We start from the raw sequence: 15,691 nt of genomic DNA, 5'->3' as shown, positions 1-15,691 counted from the left end.
AAAGGTAGAAAGGACAGCGGTGGCTTAGGAGGTAAAATGGGTCGGTCACATATGGAAAGATCGGTGGTTCAATCCACGGCTCCTCCAGTCCACATGTCAAAGCATCTTTGGGGAAATGGGTATGAACGCTTAACGGAGTAGCGGGTGGCACCTTGTGTGGTAGCCTCGGCCACTAATGTGGGAATGTGACATAAAGTGTTAAAGCACAACTCGGATCTGAAACACTGATCAGTCAAATCACATTCAGCTTTTTCGGAAGGGGGACTTAAATTCAAAGTGCCAAAAAAGTGGGGAAAATATTTTTTGAACATGAAAATATGAAAAAAAAAATAAATGTAGCAGAAACCCAAAATACTAATATAAACCTGAAATAGTATGGAACCTTGAATTTAAGCGGTCATATTAAAAACAATGTTTTGTATGCTTTAGACAGCTTCAGCCTCAACTATGGTTTTGCTGTAAACTGTGTTCCCTAAGTATATGCGTAGTTGTGATGAAAGAAAATAGTCTACTGCATGTGAGGCTTTACTGACCTCTTAGTTTCATTAAATACATCCACAATCGTTAGAGTCAAACTGCTGTACATGCTCGTGTTGTGTGTAGAAATACTAATTTAATATTGTAAAGGTTCACTTTACAAAAGCTGTTTCCAATCCTCATCTCTCAGTCACCACCAGACACTCTATTATTTCTGGCAGACCCTCTGCTGGCTGCCTTCATATCCTCTCTCCTGAGGCTTAATGGCTGACATGTTTCACTCGCTCTAGCTTCAGTGTGAATGCCAGGGATTTTGAAGATGCCTCACAGGATCTTTGCTTGTTTGGGGTCATTCTGTCTCTCTGTAATTCCTGGAAGAACTGGGGATAGAGGCTGAACTGCAGTGTGAAGCCGTACAAAGTTACAGAGTAGTAGCTCCTGCCACCTTTACGACTGTGTTTCTAATTCTTTAATTCTGTAATGTCAACCACTTTACTGTGGATAGAGCTTGTGTAGGCAAATTTAAAGTCATTCATCATGCCTTTTTTAGTCACTTTCACAATTTAGACCAACATTCAAATGTCAGTCAAATTCCAGTGTTAAATTTCAGCAAAGCATTTGACAGACATTATAGAGCTGATCTGCTATTTTATTTATGTAATGTCCCTGTTGTGTATTAGAGTGTTTCGTGTCCAATCACTAGGGGGCAGTGTCAGTTTTAGAAGGAAATTCTTCAACCTGTCACTCTTAAAAGATGATAAAATGACCCCTTTAAATGCAAAAAAATCAATTAAAATCATCCCGTAGTTATAAAAATTTTGTCAGCTCATTTGCTTCCAAAACTCTCTCTTCTTTAATAGTACACAAATGATGATAAATCTATTTATGCTGATAATTTGAGTGCTTTTCATGTATAAGTGTGTGTCAGATCAAATCTTGCTGTGACTGTAGTTTCATATCAGTGCTGCTGGTTACATCAGCAGCCTCCCTCACACTGTCTCTCTCACAGTGACATGTCCTCACTGCTGCTGGGCACACAGGAGGGGGAGGTGGGGTTAACATCACTGGTGTTGGGTCATAATACAACACTCACAACGGTAAAGCTCGAGGTTAATTTGAATCATCTCAATTTGTTTCTCCTGAATTAAAATCCTCCCCTTTGGCTTTGATCAGGATGTCATGCGTCACATCAGGTGGCGTAGAAAGTGCCAGAGTTCACACAGGTCTCCTGTTGAGTACCAGCCAAATAGTGCAGCTTAACCGAGTCCGTAGTAGCAGAATGACAGCTTTGATCTCCCTGTTGATTAATACCACAAGCAGCACAAAATGAACTGTGCTCTCCGTCTCACAGGGACACTCGTGAATGCCTACTCAGTGTTCAGCATGGCACTGGCTCAGCTTACCAAAATCTGTGTCAGTTGACTAAGCCGTTTTGCATAACGCAGTCAGTGGCCACACTGAATAAAATTGTGAGAGGTTGGCACATGTACACCATGTCCCAAATGTATAGAGGATGTGATATGAATAGGATTTCATCAAATACAATCTCTTCTTAATCATAGAAGCAGCCTAGTTCTCTTGAGTTCAAACTTACAGAACATATTCCATTACTGTGCCACACTGGAACAGCTCAGATAACTTAAATAATGGCTTTTGCGTCATCAAGTAGCATTATGTCTTGGCTTGCCTAAAAACAACAGCTGGTGCTAACAGTTAAAGCTCTGCATGTCCTAACTCCTCACTATATCACCGACCTCCTCCCCCCTTCAAATCTTCGGAAAGCTCCCCTTCATCTCATTGTGAACCCTCGACATGTGATATTTTTATGAAGCTCATTTTTTTTTTATTCAGACAGGCTTTTAGTTAACCTCTTCTAATAGCTATTTACCTGTTTTTTTTTTCATTTCTCTCCTTATTTATTCGATGTTGCCCTGTGCTGTGTATTGTTGCTATCAGTGTGTTATTGGTTTTAATGTTTCATTTTAATGTTATGTAACATGTAACTGTTAAGCACTTTGTTAAATGTGCAATACAAGCATTAAGTGGACGCCAGTAATACTACAGTTGCAGAGACTAATTAAGGACAAAATGTCTTGGTAACCCCAGTAGAGTGGAGGAGTTTTACTGGTGCTGTAAATGAAACATATACAGATGTGGCTGTGATTGTGTAAAGGTGCGTGCACAGTGGTAGTACAATGATAGATTTATTGAGATTTCCTAGACCCTCCTAAATTTGCTTTTCAGAGTTCCCCAAATGGCATCTAAGTGTCTGGTTGAACTCATGTTTGACTGCATATTAGAATGAGGTTACTTTGGTGCTTGTGTCTGCGTGTCTTCTGTGCATGTTGCCTCTGTTGCCACTAAAAGATCTCAAAATGAAGAGAACACATAAAGTTTTGTAACAGTTTTCTCTGCAACTATAGAGGAACAAAAGCATTTAAAAGTAGAGCATGGAAAGTTTCAAGAGCTGATCCTGATGTAGAGGAAGCGTGAAATGTAGAAATAAATATGATGCATTTTGTTACAACACGAGAAGTAGTGACACGGAAAATGGAAGCTAAAAAACAAGAACTACATCATAAGGCAAGCACGGACAACACAGGAATTTGTTGCATGTGACCATAGGCACAATTTCCACTGGGGATGAGGGACAAGGGACTTTTCAAAATCCTGTTTGTGTCTTCCCAACCTTCAAAAACAGTGCAATGGTAAGGCATAAACCTGGTAACAACATGCCAACCTGAGGACATCACTTAGACCGAGTCTTCCACGATGTTGACTGGTCTGCAGTCAGTTGCCACCCATTTAGCAGTGCTGTAGTTAACACTTCTTTAAGATGTGTGACTAAACAGTCTGATTAGCTGCATCTGTGCGTTCGGCCCGTAGGTGTTCGCAATTTCAATTTTATAGGGACCCCCATAAATATTCAAATACAATAGGCGAAAATAGCACATTTCTACATGTGTGAGACTAGCATAAAGTGGGCATGTATGTGAAGGGGAGACTCGTGGATACCAACAGAACCCATTTTCATTCAGATATCTTAAGGTCAGAGGTCAAGGGACCCCTTTGAAATGGCCATGTTGTTTTTCCTTGCCAAAATTTAACCCAACTTTGGAGCATTATTTAGCCACCTTCATTAGAAGCGAGCATGACACGGCACCACTGGAATCCTTAAGTCTTCTAGTTTCATATGAAACCAGTATCATTAAAACTCAGCAAGCAGCTTGGTGAGAAGAGATCAACTGTTGGAGCAATAATTAGAAAATGGAAGCAGTACAAGATCACTGACAATCTCCCTCGACCTGGGTCTTCATGCAAGATCTCACCTCGTGGGGTACAAATGATCTTGAGAACAGTGAGGAATCAGCCCAGAACTACACGAGGGGACCTGGTCAATGACCTGAAGAGAGCGGGGACCACAGTAACAAAGGTTACGATTAGTAACACATTACGTCGTCATGGATTAAAATCCTGCAGCGCCCGAAAGGTCCCCCTGCTTAAGCCAGCACATGTTCAGGCCGGTCTAAAGTTTGCCAGTGACCATCTGGATGATCCAGAGGAGGATTGGGAGAATGTCATGTGGTCAGATGAGACCAAAATAGAACTTTTTGTAATAACTCCACTCGCCGTGTATGGAGGGGGAAGAATGCTGAGTTGCATCCCAAGAACACCATACGCACTGTGAAGCATGGCGGTGGGAACATTATGCTTTGAGGCTGCTTTTCTGCAAAGAGGACAGGACGACTGATCCGTATTAAGGAAAGGATGAATGGGGCCATGTATCGTGAGATTTTGGGCAAAAACCTCCTTCCATCAGTGAGAGCATTGAAGATGAAACGTGGCTGGGTCTTCCAGCATGACAATGATCCCAAACACACAGCCCGGGCAACGAAGGAGTGGCTCCGTAAGATGCATGTCCTGGAGTGGCCTAGCCAGTCTCTAGACCTCAACCCAATAGAAATCTGTGAAGGGAGTTGAAAGTCTGTGTTGCCCAGTGACAGCCCCAAAACATCACAGCTCTAGAGAAGATCTGCATGGAAGAATGGGCCACAATACCAGCTACAGTGTGTGCAAACCTGGTGAAGACCTACAGGAAGTGTTTGACCTCTGTCATTGCCAACAGAGGTTACATTACAAAATACTGAGTTGAACTTTTGTTATCGACCAAATATTTATTTTCTGCACCATTATACAAATAAATTGTTTAAAAATCATACAATGTGATTTCCTGGATTTATTTTTCACATTCTGTCTCACACAGTTGAAGTTTACCTATGATGAAAATTACGGACCTCTCTCATCTTTTTAAGTGGGACAACTTGCACAGTCGGTGGCTGCCAAATACTTTTTTTGCCCCACTGTATGTAGAAATGCAGGAAATGGGATTCACATCGCAGATTTATTTCTGGGGGTGGACTGCCTTTTTTGTTGTGTCCCTTCTAAATCCAAAGTTACGCCCCCGCATATGACTACACGAATGTATGACATGCGAAGGTTATAATGACAAAAGAAATTGGGACGTTTGGGTATGAACATGAAAAATAGATATCAGATATCACAATAATTTCTCATAATCTGATAAAGTCCAAAACACAAACAGTTGCTGTAAATAAAGTCGATGTCCATTTAAACAGAGGATCTTTATATACTGTCCGGCGGATCATGGTGAAGCTGCACTGATCCAAAGGACATACTGTACAGAGTTGTGTTTGTCTACATCTGAAATGTTTGTGTTCCTTTCCTCAGGGATCTAAAAGGAAATACATCTAAGACTATGCTCATGACAAACAGGAGAACCCACACTGATAACACACGTGTCTCATGCAGGCAAAACTCCGGCCAGCTGTCCAAACAGGAGAAAACTGAATTCAATAACTGAGGAACTTATGAGTCGCACATATTCATTTAGAGAGTTTAGATGTCTTATTAAATCTCAGCATTCATAACATGAGGTATTTCTACTTTATTATTTACTTATTATCGCAAAAATGTTTGGCATGTTTTTCTGCCACGGAGGCCTCACGACAACTTTCCACCTGTTTGGAGGTTATGAGTTTGAGTCTGAATGCTGTTTACCAACACAGTGTACATATTGTACTTCATGTCTTGTTTTGTTTGAGGAAGAAGAATGCATCAGTATTTGGTATAACGCAGGTGATATTTTTATGCTCACACAGGTGAAACTGTTAGGAATTCAGTTTGAAAAGTTTTGTTTTGATGTTCTGATGAGAATGTGGTGAGGCACTTATTTTGTCATTGGGCCTTTTACAGTGGTGGAGTGTAACAAAGTACATGTACTCGACTACTATAGCTTACTAAAGTACAATTTTTACATACTTGTACATTACTTGAGTATTACATGTACATTACCTTTAAGGCATGATTTACAAGACAGGTATGGCTGGTAAACCCCATTTCGCTCACTATTTTTCTTTGTGTTGCTTTTATGCTTTAGCATGTTACACAGTGCACATAGTGCATAATCACTTTTTTTTGGTGAAAGTGATTGTGCTGATTTTGCTGCTGTCTTGTCCATGACTTGACCACAAATAGACAGATAGACAGACAGACAGATAGATAGACAGATAGATAGATAGACAGATAGATATTATACTGCTAATTTACCCAGTAGTCTATACAAAGTATCTAAATTGGCTCCACATTTTGTACCTTTAAAGTAAAAACACACAGAACACTGACACTCACAGATAAACTTGCATATTTAATGAAGGTAAAATTAACTGAATCGGGTGCATTGAAGCTACAAAGCCATCAGCAGCTTCACAGTCATTCAATCAAAGTCATTCATTTTGTCCACATTAAATAAGTAATATTTTTCTCTGGATGCTGGTTTTCTGTTTGTTTTCGGATCCTCACCACAACCGTACACCTCTATATATTTTTTCATTAAAAAAAATCACCTTTATTTAAGTAAAATGTGGAATCCAGGACTTTTACTTTTGGTATTTTAGACTGCGGTATTTCTACACAGTTGGAGTCCTTCTTCCACCTCTTGCCTTTCATGATTCCTTTTTGTGCCATAGGTTAATGGTGCATACAGTAGCTCCTCAAGGCTATACCAAGCTGTTGGTGAAGGGATAAACTATCATTAGTAGTCGGTATGAGTTTAAGGAGAGGCTTACAGACCATGAGAATCCCCTTATTGGTAGCTTCGGTGGAGCTGTTCATCGAGTGCAATCCAATTTGGGAACTGTTCTGTCTGGAGTAAACAGCAGATGTGAAGATAATAATATGTAACAAGATGATCCTAATCTGATTGAACAAAACGTTAACATTCCGGTTTACTTCATTTATCCCTTAGGAAATGTATGTTGCCCACAAAGACTGCCACAAAAAAAAATACAAACAGTTAGAAGTAATTTTATACAACTGTCAACAGCTGTAAAATGTAAATGTTTTTGCCCATGTTAACTTTTCCTCGTCTCTGCTGCCTATACTCCGTTTCACCCCGATCTTCTTCCCTCTTTTGGGCCTCGATGTTTCTGCTCCCTCCTGGAATGGCCAGGCTGCTCCTTCAGGGAATTCCTCCCGCAGAGAGGAATAATGCTCAGGACTTCTCTACTCTCTATCCTGCAGTGTGTGTATGTGTGTGTACTACAGTGCAGGCTCTTTGATGGCAAAAGAGGAGGATGGGCAGGTGGCCCAACTATGTGTTTATGTGTGTAGGAGAGGGGAAACTTTGTGAACTTCCTCTGTAAAAACTTTCTCGGATGATTGAAGTCTGGACAGAATAACAAAAATCATCCCCCCAGTATGACAGATGTCTCCTCTCGATAAATGCTTAAGAAACTCCCTGATTACTCCAGCTTACCGCCTCATTATGTAACAGTTACAGTTGCTGACAATATGCTGTTCTGTTTCAACTGTGTCCTATTGCCTGTTAGTGTTTACATTTATTGTCAAATGAGATGATGTTTTTTTTATCTCACTAAAGCAATGTTCACATTACAAGCAAATGAGGCCCAAATCTGATTTTTTTTTTTTTTTTTTTGCCTTTATGTGATACAGATTGGATTTTTTTTCTTTTTTTTGTGAGTGATGTGAATACAGAAATCTGTTAGGGTTTTTTTTCAATCAGATCTGGACCACTTTCATTTGTGGTCCCAAATCCCATACATCTCTGATCACTGGCCATGTGAGCTCTGTGAGAGCAGTCATATTTGTGATTCGACCTCTGCAGCAAATCATTTGAGAAATGAAGCTTGCACCTCTATGTCATTCATCTTTTTCCTTTTTCCTTAAAACACAAAATTTCATAAAATCCAGAAAAAAAAGTGTCAGGAGAAGTCAAGAAACCACAGGCTATACAAACATGTGATGGTACATGAGAGGCATTTCACTGCAGAGATCCGTTCACACTGATGTCAGATATGGGTCACTTCAGACATGAATCTTAACAGTTTATGTTGGTGATACTCAACTATGGCGTTGGGCTGCAATAGGGTTTTAGGTGGCCCGATGACCATTTTTGAAATAAATGTATTTACAATGGGAATATTTTTTTGTACATTAAATGTAAATTAAGTGCCACAGTACAACAGAGGTCCTAATTATTTATACATACATTATTAATATTTGTTTATTAACTGGCCCTGGCCTCCTTTAATCCTGCAAAAGTAGCCCCTGTGCAAAGCCAGTTGATGAAGTCCTGTTTGTCTTACACCTGAGTATTTTTGCCTGGATGGGCTCACACTCTGTCCCTCCTCTAGTGTGCTTCAAAAAATATGAATATATATAAATAAATATTTAATCATAAAGTGAAACCAATGTTGATAACATACAGTACAATAAACATGATATTTGATATGGATCATATTCTTTTTATTTACTAATTCATGTAAACAGACCTGATCATCTAAGCTGGCATATAATTTTCTGTAACACCTACAAACTGACTCAAGCCTGTAGCCCCCAAGGCACCGTGTCAAGTGTCGTCAGTGTTAGCTGATGTTCACACACACACACACACACACACACACACACACACACACACACACACCACACACACACACTGCGTGACTATGAGTCACCGCCACACTTGATTCACAAGGCATTAATAAACCTTCACCAAACTGCCTATAGTCCTACATAAAGCTCCATCTCAGTGAAACCAGCTCTCAGGTAATTACACAACCACATAATTTCCACAGCATGGCTATTTCTTGCTCATCCATGAGTGGGCCATGTTGCTTTGGATAATCACATGGTGACTCGCATTTCTTCTCCAAATGATGAATGCACTACTAGAAGATTGACCTTAATTGAGTTTGATTGCAGCATCTTCCAGCAGGGCTCAGCAAAATCAGCTGAATGGGTTTAGTGGTCTGTGATGAGATCTTTTCTTCCTGTTTCTCCTCATTATGTACATGGCGGGGGCTGTGAGGCTGTGGAGGATGGACTAGAGGCCACAAATCAAGCTGCATACTTGTGAGGGAAGCTCCTTGGAAAAGACCCTTTAAAACAAGATTGTTTTAGATTTTCTTTTGAAGGCAATCCAATCAAGATTGATGAAACATTTTTGCCAGGGTGCAGGATAACAAGAGCAAAAAGAGAAGACATCTGTGCAGTTATTAAATAATAGGCTATTCTTATTTTTCTTACTGTCTTTTTCTAAACCTGTCTTTGGAAAGAAATCTAAATCTATTTATGTATTTACAGTCACCAAAGTTATAATCTAACATATTGTTATGCAGGTTGACCTGAACTCCCAGAAGTCACAGGATCCCATTGTTTTCAGAAATCCAGTGAAAGAAGGCCACACTGTTTTGTCGATGTAATACATGAGGTTCACTAGTGTTTGTATTGCAGTTGTACAAAGATGACTTAACACTGTTTCTATGAATGTGCAGCACCACATTCGATGGTGAGAGCAAGACAAAATGAAACTGCCTGTGATCCACAAATCATTGTGAGAATATCTGACAAAAAGACTGTAATGTCAAAGATAACAGTAATAAACGTCTGTTTAAAATAGCAGTAAAATACACATGTAGTGTGAAAGAGGGACTAAAATGACCAAATGTGGTCCCTCACTTAATCTGTATAAATTTGTTACTAGGATACTAGAGTAAAAGAAGACTCTGTTATCTTTATGCGCATTAACAGTCTCTGAAATCCTGCTGACTAACTGCAAGAAACACTGAATGTCTTTCTAGAACAACAGTGCGATGTGAATCCCAAGTTAGTTAAGTGCTTTATAATAAAAACAATAAAGCTAAAAAATGTGTACAAGATAACGGTAAAATAGTATCAAAAGTAACAATGAATGACATAAGTTAAGAAAAGGCCAAATGATAGAAGTAAGCTTCACTGAGGTTGCCTCCACAGCTGAGGAGCACGGATAGCAACTAATGACTATACCATTACGATGCAAAGAGCAATAAACTTTCAATCATTCCAGAAATGACTAAAAGTAAGACCTAACATAGTTACGAACATTCAGTTCAACTTCTGCCAAAGATGCTTAAATCCTACACATTGGTCCTTTAACTTGAAAAATGGCCTTTAGTTTTATATGTAGTAGTCACGTCAGCCACACCTTTCATCACAGGGGTGTTCTGGGTCACAATAATCTTGGGTGAGTAGAAAGTCCAGGATACAGCGATGGTGCCCTTGCAAAACAATAGCACGCAAATGTCATTTCTTTTTTCACTGAAGCCGAGAATGGCAGAGTTTGCAATGACTTTTGCAAATATTATATCTTGAGACACCAGCCTTTTGTTTTCTCGAGAATTGACAAATTTTACCTAGTATCACGACAAAACAAGCTTAGTTAACTCAATGTAATGAGTTAATATACTTCTGATATCGAGATACTGGCAATGAAAAATAATTCCAAGCATGGCCATTCTGGGTTTATGTAATTATGTGTTTTTGTGTGCAAATGCCATGAGAACAATCATGTATTACCAAGTGAAATAAGTATTTTGTGCAATGTGTCACTTATCTCAGGCTTGAGAGTACCCTGACATATGAGTGTCAGTGTGAGATTAAACACATTAACTGATGCCATACTTCATTAGTCATTTAGCATCTCTGCTCAGTGGTCATCTAACTTGCGTTCCAGGCCTTTGCTACACCCAGTTTCTATGGTTACACCTTTTTTGCACACTGCTTTTGGCAGTCAGAAAATCCTCTTGAGCACTACACATGCATCACCTTTGAAGCTGACAGTTAGGTGAGGCAAGGTGAGGCTGGTACACACGCCATTAAAAGAAGAAAGAACAGGGGGGGTTCATGTAGCTGAATAAAAATGCCTCCAGAACCAGTTGCCAGATGTCCTTTGTGTTCACCCTCTCCTCCTCATTAGCTGACAGTGCTTAAATTAGCATACCAGTATGTTATTTGGGAACAACCAGAGGACACTGCTCTTGAAATGAAATTACAGATTCAGTGAAGCACGTGAGATTCCTTCTTTGAACTATAGCATACAGCTGTTGAGCTCCTTGGCGAACCTCTGGGACGCACCGGACGCTTTCTCAGCATCTCTGGCCCTTTCCTCTATGGGTAGCCATTCCCCACTGGGTCAACCTCAGAGCAGATGTTGAGCTTATATGTCCCAGAGGTTAAATGTCCTCTGCTTTCCACAAGGTCAAGTTTACTGCCACAGCTTCAAAGCAGATTTGTGGTTTCTGGTTCATTCTGGGGTGACATGACACGGTAGTATTTGTGGGAGAAAGTGTAGATTGTCTCAGCTCATATTTGGGAAAAAAAGATAATGCATGTTTACAAAACATACGCATTTATGTAGATGTTTGTATGCAAATTGGGTTAATAACCCTTTAAAGCCTGGATGGACATGAGTTTTACTTGGTAAATGAAGCACTTGTATAGCGTTCTCCAGTCTTCTTTTTGAGTTCAGTATCTTGCCCAAGGATACTTCGACATGTTGACTGGGGGAATCGAGAATTGAACTGCCAACCTTCCGATTGGAGGATGAGCCACCCCTCTTCTAGTGTTGCCTTGAGATACCTTTACCTTTAAGTATTTAGACCAATGAAACCCCAGCCAGCAAAAAAAAAAAAAATCAATTCCCCAATTCTCTTCAAAAACATGGGAAAGGGCAATGACCAAATTGCAAGAAATTTATAAAAAGTAAAAAGAAAATAATATAAAAATGTTTGTTGAGAGAGAGAGAGAGAAATATTAGAAAATTATCCCCAAAAAAGGGAAAAATGTCCAGAAATTATATTAATAATTTTAATACCATATATTCAAAATATCTTAAATAAATAAAATATACATATATACATACACATATACATATATATGTCGTTTAGTTGTTTATTTTGTGTTTTTTTTTCTCCGTTTTTTTTGTTTTTTGTTTTGCTTTTTTGACAATTTTCAGCTAGTTTTCGTGTAATTTTTTTTTAACTTTTTGCCAACTTTTGGGACATTTCCTGTCAAGCTGTTCATTGCCTTTCTCCCATGATTTTGAGAGAAATAAAAGATTAAGAAAAAATAAAAAAATAAACGTTGAAAAATAATACAAGAAAAATTCAATAAAGCCGATTTACTCATGTTTTAAAGGGTTAATGCATGTCAGTTGTCTCTGGAAAATGTATGTTTGGCTCTACCTGCAGCCTCATGAATACAAATGAAGGAGTGAGGGAACCTGGTGTTATTTGACTGCAGGTGTGTGAGTCTCGCTCCTCGCGCGAGCCTAAGCTAGAGGAGAGAGAAAAGAGACGATCCCCGGAGCGGTGTGACATCAAAACGCGCTGCCGTCGATGACCTAGAAATGGAGCGTGCGTACCCTATGTGCGTAAGCAACGGTGAGCTTTTGTGGCACATGGCTCAGGCAGCTGTTTACGTTGGTGATTGCGTGTCAGAAAAAGACATTGCAATTGGATCCCTTTTTCTCTTAAAGGCCCACGTGAGTTATATGCCTGGAACTAATTAAAGGGGAAACAATCGAATTGATGAAATAAATGCATGGTGTGCGTGGAGTCCTCGCGACCACTCAATGTGTCATTGTCTCGTAATGCGCGCTCAAGCACGACGATAAATCTGTGAATATGAAAAACACCTGTTATAATGTGAAATGACAGTCCCATCCCAACAAAAACGGCACGCAACGACATTGCGTTATCAATAAAGCGGGTCATCATTTCCAAACGATTTAAAAAGGCGCGTGCCAAATAGGGGGCTCTCGTGTCCCTGCGCGCGCTGGCTTCACAACATACACACAACAATAATTTGATTGGGGTCGATGTGCGTGCGGTAGGCGGAACCCGGGCACTCTTCACATCCCACTTTTGAGAAGATTACGAGGACAATTTAGTGGGAAAACAGATGACATTAACGCCGTGTGGAGGGAAGGCGGACGGACGTAGTGGGACAGAGGCAGGACGACACGCCACGGGTCGAGGCAGAGCCGAGCTGCGAGCGGAGACAAGATCTGTGTGGAGATATTTGGAGTTGGAGGAGGACACTTCTTCTCTGGTAAGACGCTGAAAGGCTGTTGTACATTTTAACGTTTTACCCTTTACAGCATATTTAAACTCATCAGCGGACACGTTTCGCACAGATATGGAGACCTTTTATATTTAAATACAGACGAAACGACGCTCCACGTGAGCAGCATCAGCCTGCTTGCTGAGTCCGCGTGTGACATTCACTAAACGGGAGTTAAATGCAAAGTAAAAGTCAAGCAGCCCTTTGAAGCGACATACACGGTCCTCGGTCGCCAGATAACCAGGCGAATAGAGAGGTGACATTACAAACCGTGCTGCTTTTGATCTGCGTGTGTAGCTATTGAGATTCAGTGCCCCCATTTGGACTACATAGACCCCCGTTTGTAACTGCTTTCCTCCCTTTGGCTCGTCTTAGAATGTGCAGGCATGATTTGGTGCACAAAATATTCACTGTGCTTAGACAGAAAGCTCTGATTAAAATCCCACAACAGTGATACCCTCCCACTGTCATGATCAATTAGAGTATACTGGGATCAAACTTGGGCATTGGAGTGGCCTGCTGGAATACTGCACTTCTTAGTATGCTTTTTTTATTTTAGTGTGAACACTTTCCTACTTATACTGCATGCATGTCACTCAGGACTACATGTGACATTGTTTCTGTAATGCATGTTTTATGTATTCATGTTGTGAGTTGCTGGATATGCAAATGCAGTTGCACAGCTTCATTTTTGGATTGCCTGTCATAATTTTAAGTCGTGCTGGAGAAGCATCCACAGCTGGCTCACACCGCGTCACAGTTCAGCTAACAGGTGCCATCTGGCCCCTCATGTATGGTGATCTTGCCAAAGTCTGACTGAAAAACCAAATATAACTAGGAAGGGGTCAAAGCAGCACCCAAAAATAACAGATATTATATGCAGATACAGATTCAAGATTTAAGAACTTTATTATTATTTTGCAAGCATAATTGCACCTGTGGTGCATAGCAGAAAATAGAAACTTCACACAAATTTAAATTAGGACACAAATGTAAGTATGCTAAATAATAAAATCCTAAAAATACAAGCAATATTATGCAATATTATTAATATGATTATATATATATATATATATATATTATATATATATATATATATATATATATATATATATATATATATATTCAAATTTTCAGATTATATTCAGATTGATATTTGAATGTGAAATGGAATATTGCACATGCCCAGTGGTGGGTGGCCATTCCTCAAATCTATATCTATATCTGATGTTATTCCTGTAAATGCAGCTTTGGTTTGATTTTTCTGATTTAAGGCAATATAACTGCATTTTCTCACATGCGCAAACCAGATTTCTCATAAAATCTGTAGCCTAGATTTTTGCATAAAATTTACTTTTAGCATATGTATTTATATACCCAGCTAAGCTAGGTGCAAACCATCCCACAGACTGGATGAGGCTGTAAGCAGCAGCATGGTTTCTGGAGTCACCTGCAGCAGGCAAAGTCCCCAGTCATCCACTCCTCCACGATGAGTCACCTCAAGGGCTTGTGGGCAGCAGGTGAGACTGTGACTGCTAGACTTGACAGTACGGAGCTGGTGTGAGCTCACGTCTGGCCTGCTTGGCCTCTGCTGCTCTGAATGACTGATTCCTCTCTCTGGCTTGGTGTGGGCCCATGTGCCGCCTCTCTCCAACCCATTCCCACAGTGTGGACGTAGTGATCCAGCCTCAGACGGCAGCAGGGCACGCTGAGCTTTTGATCTGGTGTGATTAATGCCTGCTGCATTTGTGTGTTTGACGCCACATTTTTGCACATGTGTGAGTGTAAAGGCACTTGCTTGTGTGTGTGGTCACGCACATGAATGCATGCACACCACTGAATGTTGGAAAAGAGATTGAATATATTGTGAAATAAATGTCGTTACCTTGACGGTTGATTACAAAGGGTATTGACCGACAAGAATAGAGAGAGAGAGTGGGGAGCACAAAGGTTACAGCATTTATTCACAACTACTATAATATAACATGAATAAACTCGTGGCTAGCAGAAAATAAGCTATACAAAGTCTCCTTAATATTCCTTCTTCTCTTTAAATCTCAGGTTAGTGGACGAGTAACGTTCATGGCTCCTTGTCTCGCCTCTTTCTTATCTTCACTATTGGATGAGACATAGACACAGATATTCACTAAGTTCCAATTTAATTTGATCAAAGCTCAGTGTCCATGTGAAATATTCGTATCCAGCGGCAGTATTGGTCTACCTCTGCAGGAATGAAAAGAAAACATGATGGGATGGCTCAGTCTAAGAGTGCAATATATTTCACTGTGAGAAGAAAGGAACACTCTGCTGAGTATTAAACTCTGAAAGGACATGAGATTCTGCCTGGCCTCGAGGTTTTACAGGGATTCGATTTTGTTTTTTTAAAAGGCAAGCAGAAGTATTTGTCCTCGCACTAGCAATAAAAATGCAATGTTGCATTTGCAGAGTGGAAATTTTATTTTGACAGCGCTGTTGATGATCTATTTTGTGGTTTAAGGCCCAGAAAACCGACATCACAGAAGTACTGGCGACAAAGGCCTAGTGTTGCTTTACATCGCCTGTCTCTCAGCCAAAAAGTTGCATTATACATGCCACAAAGACTCCAACCAGTGACCGACTAGCACATACATTCTGCGTGAGAGGAAATAACTCTTCATACCAGCAGGCGACTGTTGTCTGTGTTCTTCATTCAAAAAGGGGATCCGGACGACCGATGGGACAGATTCAAGATGCT

General features: G+C 40.1%; 1 protein-coding gene across 2 annotated transcripts in view; it reads left to right on the top strand.

Annotated features, from left to right (window-relative positions):
• The first annotated feature begins 12,661 nt into the window (after window positions 1-12,661).
• The window catches only part of LOC121956081 (sodium-coupled neutral amino acid transporter 3-like), a 50,085-nt gene continuing 47,055 nt past the window's right edge, over window positions 12,662-15,691 (top strand). For both annotated transcript variants that reach the window (XM_042504191.1, XM_042504173.1), the window contains exon 1: window positions 12,662-12,945. The gene's annotated coding sequence lies outside the window, so the exon portion shown is untranslated. The remainder of the gene's footprint in view (window positions 12,946-15,691) is intronic.

Source organism: Plectropomus leopardus, chromosome 2, assembly GCF_008729295.1.
Source record: "Plectropomus leopardus isolate mb chromosome 2, YSFRI_Pleo_2.0, whole genome shotgun sequence".
Lineage (NCBI taxonomy): Eukaryota > Metazoa > Chordata > Actinopteri > Perciformes > Serranidae > Plectropomus > Plectropomus leopardus.
The sequence above is the reverse complement of the archived record's forward strand: the minus strand, read 5'-3'. Positions and strand labels throughout refer to the sequence as shown.